The sequence below is a fragment of the Marmota monax genome, unplaced genomic scaffold (assembly GCF_021218885.2).
Source record: "Marmota monax isolate L192 unplaced genomic scaffold, Marmota_monax_Labrador192_F-V1.1 WCK01_AAM20220418_F8-fsc00020, whole genome shotgun sequence".
Lineage (NCBI taxonomy): Eukaryota > Metazoa > Chordata > Mammalia > Rodentia > Sciuridae > Marmota > Marmota monax.
Window position 1 is genome coordinate 17,473,521 of NW_026692912.1, and position 4,790 is coordinate 17,478,310.

At 53.1% G+C, this 4,790-nt stretch overlaps 1 long non-coding RNA gene across 1 annotated transcript; it reads right to left on the reverse strand.

The window, feature by feature from the left end:
* Positions 1 to 293: 293 nt before the first annotated feature.
* Positions 294 to 4,483, reverse strand: LOC124097436 (uncharacterized). Its single transcript, XR_006853214.2, has 3 exons — positions 4,117 to 4,483; positions 1,326 to 1,362; positions 294 to 520 (listed from the first exon to the last, which is right to left on the reverse strand). It is a non-coding gene; the product is annotated as an uncharacterized LOC124097436 (long non-coding RNA).
* Positions 4,484 to 4,790: the final 307 nt, after the last annotated feature.

Below are 4,790 nucleotides of genomic sequence, written 5' to 3' on the forward strand. Positions count from 1 at the left end.
GCCCATGGGCTGGTTCATGCTGTGGACCGACTGTGGTTGGTCCCCACCAAAACTCACATGGAGGTTTCGTTTCCCACGTGTGGTACTGAGGCCTTTCAGACATCTGGGTCCTCAGGGAGCTATGCTTTTCTCCAGAGCATGTTGTTATAAAGCAGGTCGGGTACCTCAGCTCAGCGTGGGAACCCCTGCTGTCACATACACTCCCATAATGTAATGCCACCCACCATGTTGTGACACAAGATGAGGCCCTCACCAGACGTGGCTACCTGATCTTGGACTTTCGGCCTCCCAAACTGTGAACTAAATGAACCTGTGTTTTTTCTTTATGATACAATTAAATTAAACCCATTTTGTGGTATGATGAGATTAAATTCATTTCATATGCAACATGCACGCAGGACTGCCTTGTCCAAGGAGACCCTCGAAAAATGATGATTGTCTCAGCAGGTCGATCTGAAGTGTTCTAGGTTTTAAGCAGAAGGAATTTGATACCAGGGCTTGATCCACGACACTAGAAGAGCTGAGAAAAAGAAAAACAGGGATGGGGCACCCCGGAAATGTGCCTTTTCAATCATAAAATGAGCATAAAAATGGTAACATCCTTTGTTTTAGAGAATTACGTAAGATAACGTATAGAGTCTTGTAGATCTCTGGCTCAGAGTAAGGACTCCACAGAACTGCCCAAGGCACTTACACAGCCCCTCAGTTCTCACAATAGTTTTCAGAAACAGATACTACTGTTGCTATTACACCCATTTCACAGATGAGGAGACTGAGGCACAGAGAGATTGATTCAGATGATCAGCAGGTACAGAGCTGACTTGAACCAGGCCATTGGGCTCCAAAGTCCTTCCCTTGGCCACTGTGCTCCCCATTTAGCCATTGGTGGTCCTCTCCTCCACTGGCCCCGCCCTGGTCCCTTGCCTCTCTCCTCAGAATATGACCCAGGGCCTCAGCCCAGGTTGGTAACAGCATTTGCCCCCAAATGTAACACCTGATCCCAGACTTAGCCCCTTCCTCCCAGCCCCCAGGTCCCGCACCCACCCGTGTTTGGGCCCTTGCTCTGCCATTCTCGAGCTCTGGGGCTTGGAGACGACACTGTTTCCTCAAGGTCTTGGCTTCCTCAGCTGCAGCTGGGGGAACCTTGCCCTGAGTTTGCTGGATGGTGGGGGGCAATATGAAGCCCCACTCGGGGAGCACCGGGTCCTGGGGATGCTGCCAAACATTTCTTGCTTTTCCCAACAAGTTTGCAGGCCCTGCGGGGTGCCCCTGGCAGGGTGTGTGGCCTGGCCTGTTTGCTGTCCACTTTCCCCAGGCTCCTTTACCTGCTACGCTGGGCCAATGGGAAGCGCTGGCAGGAGACTGCAGGGGAAGAGGAGGAGGGAAGTCAGGATGCCTCTTCCCCCATCTTAATGAGTGTGGTTCCAGCTCCCCCACCATGGTCCAAGCTGCCCTCAGGCAGTCTCCCCACCTCCTCCTCTAGTCCCTCCAGCCCCAGAGTGGTGGCAATGTCTGGCACTGAGGGCACGGAGTTGCCTCGCTGTTTGCTGGTTGGCTTCTCAGCTCTTCCTTCGGCCTAGAACCAATACCCTAGATTAAATTCCTCTGTTTGAAATACCGGGAGTGGCTTCTGTTCGTCTGACTGGCCCTGATCACAGAGGGTGTCCAGGCTGTCCTTCTGCCCTGGAGTGTCCCCCTTTCTCCATCCCTAGTCTTTATCCTGGAGGGTCAGAGGCAGCCCCTGAGGTCCTGCCCCCTGAGGCTGGCTGCAGGAAGCACCAGCTCCTTCACGCTCTTTGCAGTGGGCCCGTCCCGAGGCAGACAAAGCCTTCTGAGGCCAGCACTGACTGTCCCTGTGTGCTGGCACAGATCAAGTGTGTGACCGTGCTGCTGTGCCACCTCTTTACTTATCCTTCTGAAGGGTGGCAGGAGCTGCTGAGAGCAGAGGAGAGAAGAAAGTGATGAAGGAAAAGAAGAAGGACCTTCCTGCCCTCTCCAAAGAGCCCCGAGCAAGCATTTAGCAAGCTCCCTTCTCCCTCAGAATCTTCCCCAAGACCAGCCCAAACCAGCCCTAAAGGGAATGCAGTCTTTTTGTCCCCTGGTCCTCAAGAAGGAAGGGAGCCAGGGACAGACTCCTCCCAACGAGTACAGGGTGTTCCTTTTTCCAAACCAGTGTCACCGGGACTCCTTTTGGAGGCTGTTCTCAGGGGTCCTCCACCCTGGTCCCTGAACTCCTCTCCACCCTTCCAGAGCCCTGGGCAGAAGTCGCTTCAGCCAGTCCCCTGCCTCCAGGCCAGATGGAAGGCTCCAGCAAATCCCTCAGGGCCTTCCTGAGGGACGCAAGTGCTGGGTACCTGGCTCTGTCTGTCACTCAAAGTCTCCTGTCACTTGCCCAGGGACTGAGACAAATTCTAAGTTTTCTGGGTTCTCATTTTCCCCATATTTGAACATTCTTTGGGGGCACTGCTCTCAAGCCACCAGGATGGTGGGAAGAGCCTGAGAACTCCTCCTGTCCACGTTCGCCTTTCACAGTACAGGTGGGGAAACTGAGGCTCAGAACAGAGACTTGCTGGAAGCCTGAGAGCCACTGGCATGTTATGGGGAACAAAGGAGGTGACACGTGACAAGCTAAGCCAAAGCCCCAAGGACATGTGTCCCACAGGAGAATTTGTATGAACATCCATACATCATATGCACTCACGGGTACAAAAAAGGCCACACATGTTCACAAACCATCACCTCCACAGACACCGTGTGCTCAGCACCCGGGGCTCACATGGTAAACACGCCATAACACACGTGTGTCCCAGGGGTACACATGCCCCCCCACTGTGCACATATATGCACATGTGGGTTTTCACAGAAACCACATGTGCACTCATCAGCACACACACAGAGCCGCACGCTTATCTGTGCCCCTGTAGAATCACACCTGTGTGCAAAATGTCACATGCATAGCTCTGCCATGTGTCCAATGCAAATAACTGACACACACAGACACTCGTCAGTGGACCCAGGTGTCCTCACACTGGAGGGCACATATCACAGTCCCACAGACTTGTGTGCTTCCCTCAGCACAGAGCACAACCCAGATTGCCCCCTACTGTCACTCCCACGTGGGTGACCATGGCCGTGTGCACGGTGCCCCCACAGCTCACACCATGTGCAGATGCAGCATACACTGTCCCATACAGAGGGCTCTCCTGGGCCAGGCTCCTGCACTGTCCCCACAGCCATGTGTGTGACCCCTTCTTGGTGGGAGCCTCCTCATGGAACTCAGAGCCACTTCGTGGGGTCCTTGGAACTAGGAGAGCACACTACCCACCTACCCCAGCCCCAGCCCCTAAACTGGGTGGCCTGCATTCCGGGGGGTGGGGATGCTGCCCAGAACTCAAAGTCCTGGGGCCGAAGTCCTGTTTGCAGGCGGAAGTTGCCCAACCTGCCTGGGTGACTGGTTTATTGTCTTCAGCTTCCGCTTGGCTGCAGGCCCAGGCCCAGCCAGCGACCTGAGTCTCTGGGAGAGGGTGAGGGCGGCAGGCAGCTCCCTCGCCCCAGGGGTCTGGTGGCCACAGGTCCCCAGCCACGTGTGCTACACGCCCGAGACTGAGAAGCACAGGACTTAGAGCCCAACCTGTCCTTCCCCAGATGGAAACCAAAGGCCAGGGAAGGCAGTGGGCTTGCCCAGAGTCACCTGGTCAGCTGGGCTCCAGCAGAACTCCATTTTCCTTCCCTACCCTTTGTCAAAAGGTGGCCCAGAGGCCTGGGTATGGCTGAGCAGGGCCACTCTGTGTGCAAAATGAAGGGACCTCTGTGAGAGTGCAGCACCCTCCCCCCCCCCCCACCTCAGCTATGTCCAGTCACCAAAGATCATATTGCCACATCACCAACCCAGGGAGCTCACCAACTCTATCCTGACTTGAAGCTGTTTATTTTCTAATTTGTAAGATTTCCAACAGTGCAGCACACTATAGGGATGCAGCCACACCCATGTTTATAGCAGCAAGTCACAATGGCCAAGCTATGAGCCGGCCCAGGGCCTGTTAACAGAGGACTGGATAAAGAAAACGTGCCCATGTACACAGTGGAGTATCAGGTCATAAAGAAGAATGAACTTACGGCATTCGCTGGCTCATGATGGAACTGGAGATCATCATGCTAAGTGAACTAAGCTGGACTCGAAACCAAAGTCCAAGTGTTTTCTCTGATTTGAGGAAGCAAGTCCAAAATAAGAGGGAGAAGAGAGAGAGAGAGAGAACGAGAGAAAGGGAAAATGGGGGGTTCCATCAAAATAAAAGATCCGTGGACTAGGTGAAGGGGACCGAGGGGGAGGAAGAAGGGACGGGCGAAGGGGACAACAGAGGAATGAATCTGACCTAACTTTCCCATGTACACGTATGAATACCCCACAGTGCAGCTCCCCATCCTGTCTATCCACCATCTTTAACTAACAACAACAGGGGCTGAGGATGTGGCTCAAGCGGTAGCGCACTCACCTGGCATGCGTGCGGCCCGGGTTCAATCCTCAGCACCACATACAAACAAAGATGTTGTGTCCGCCGAAAACTAAAAAATAAAAATATTTAAAAAAAAACTAACAACAACAAAAACCTGTAAGTAAACAGCAGAAAGACCAGTAGAGAGAAGGGAACAGGAAGGGAGCAGAGGAGAGAGAGGGGGAGTCCTAGGGACTGAATTAGAGCAAACAGATTCCATGCTTTTATAATTATACCAAAATGAATCCTAACATTATGTATAACTAAAAAGAACCAATAAAAAAATTTCCAGCAATG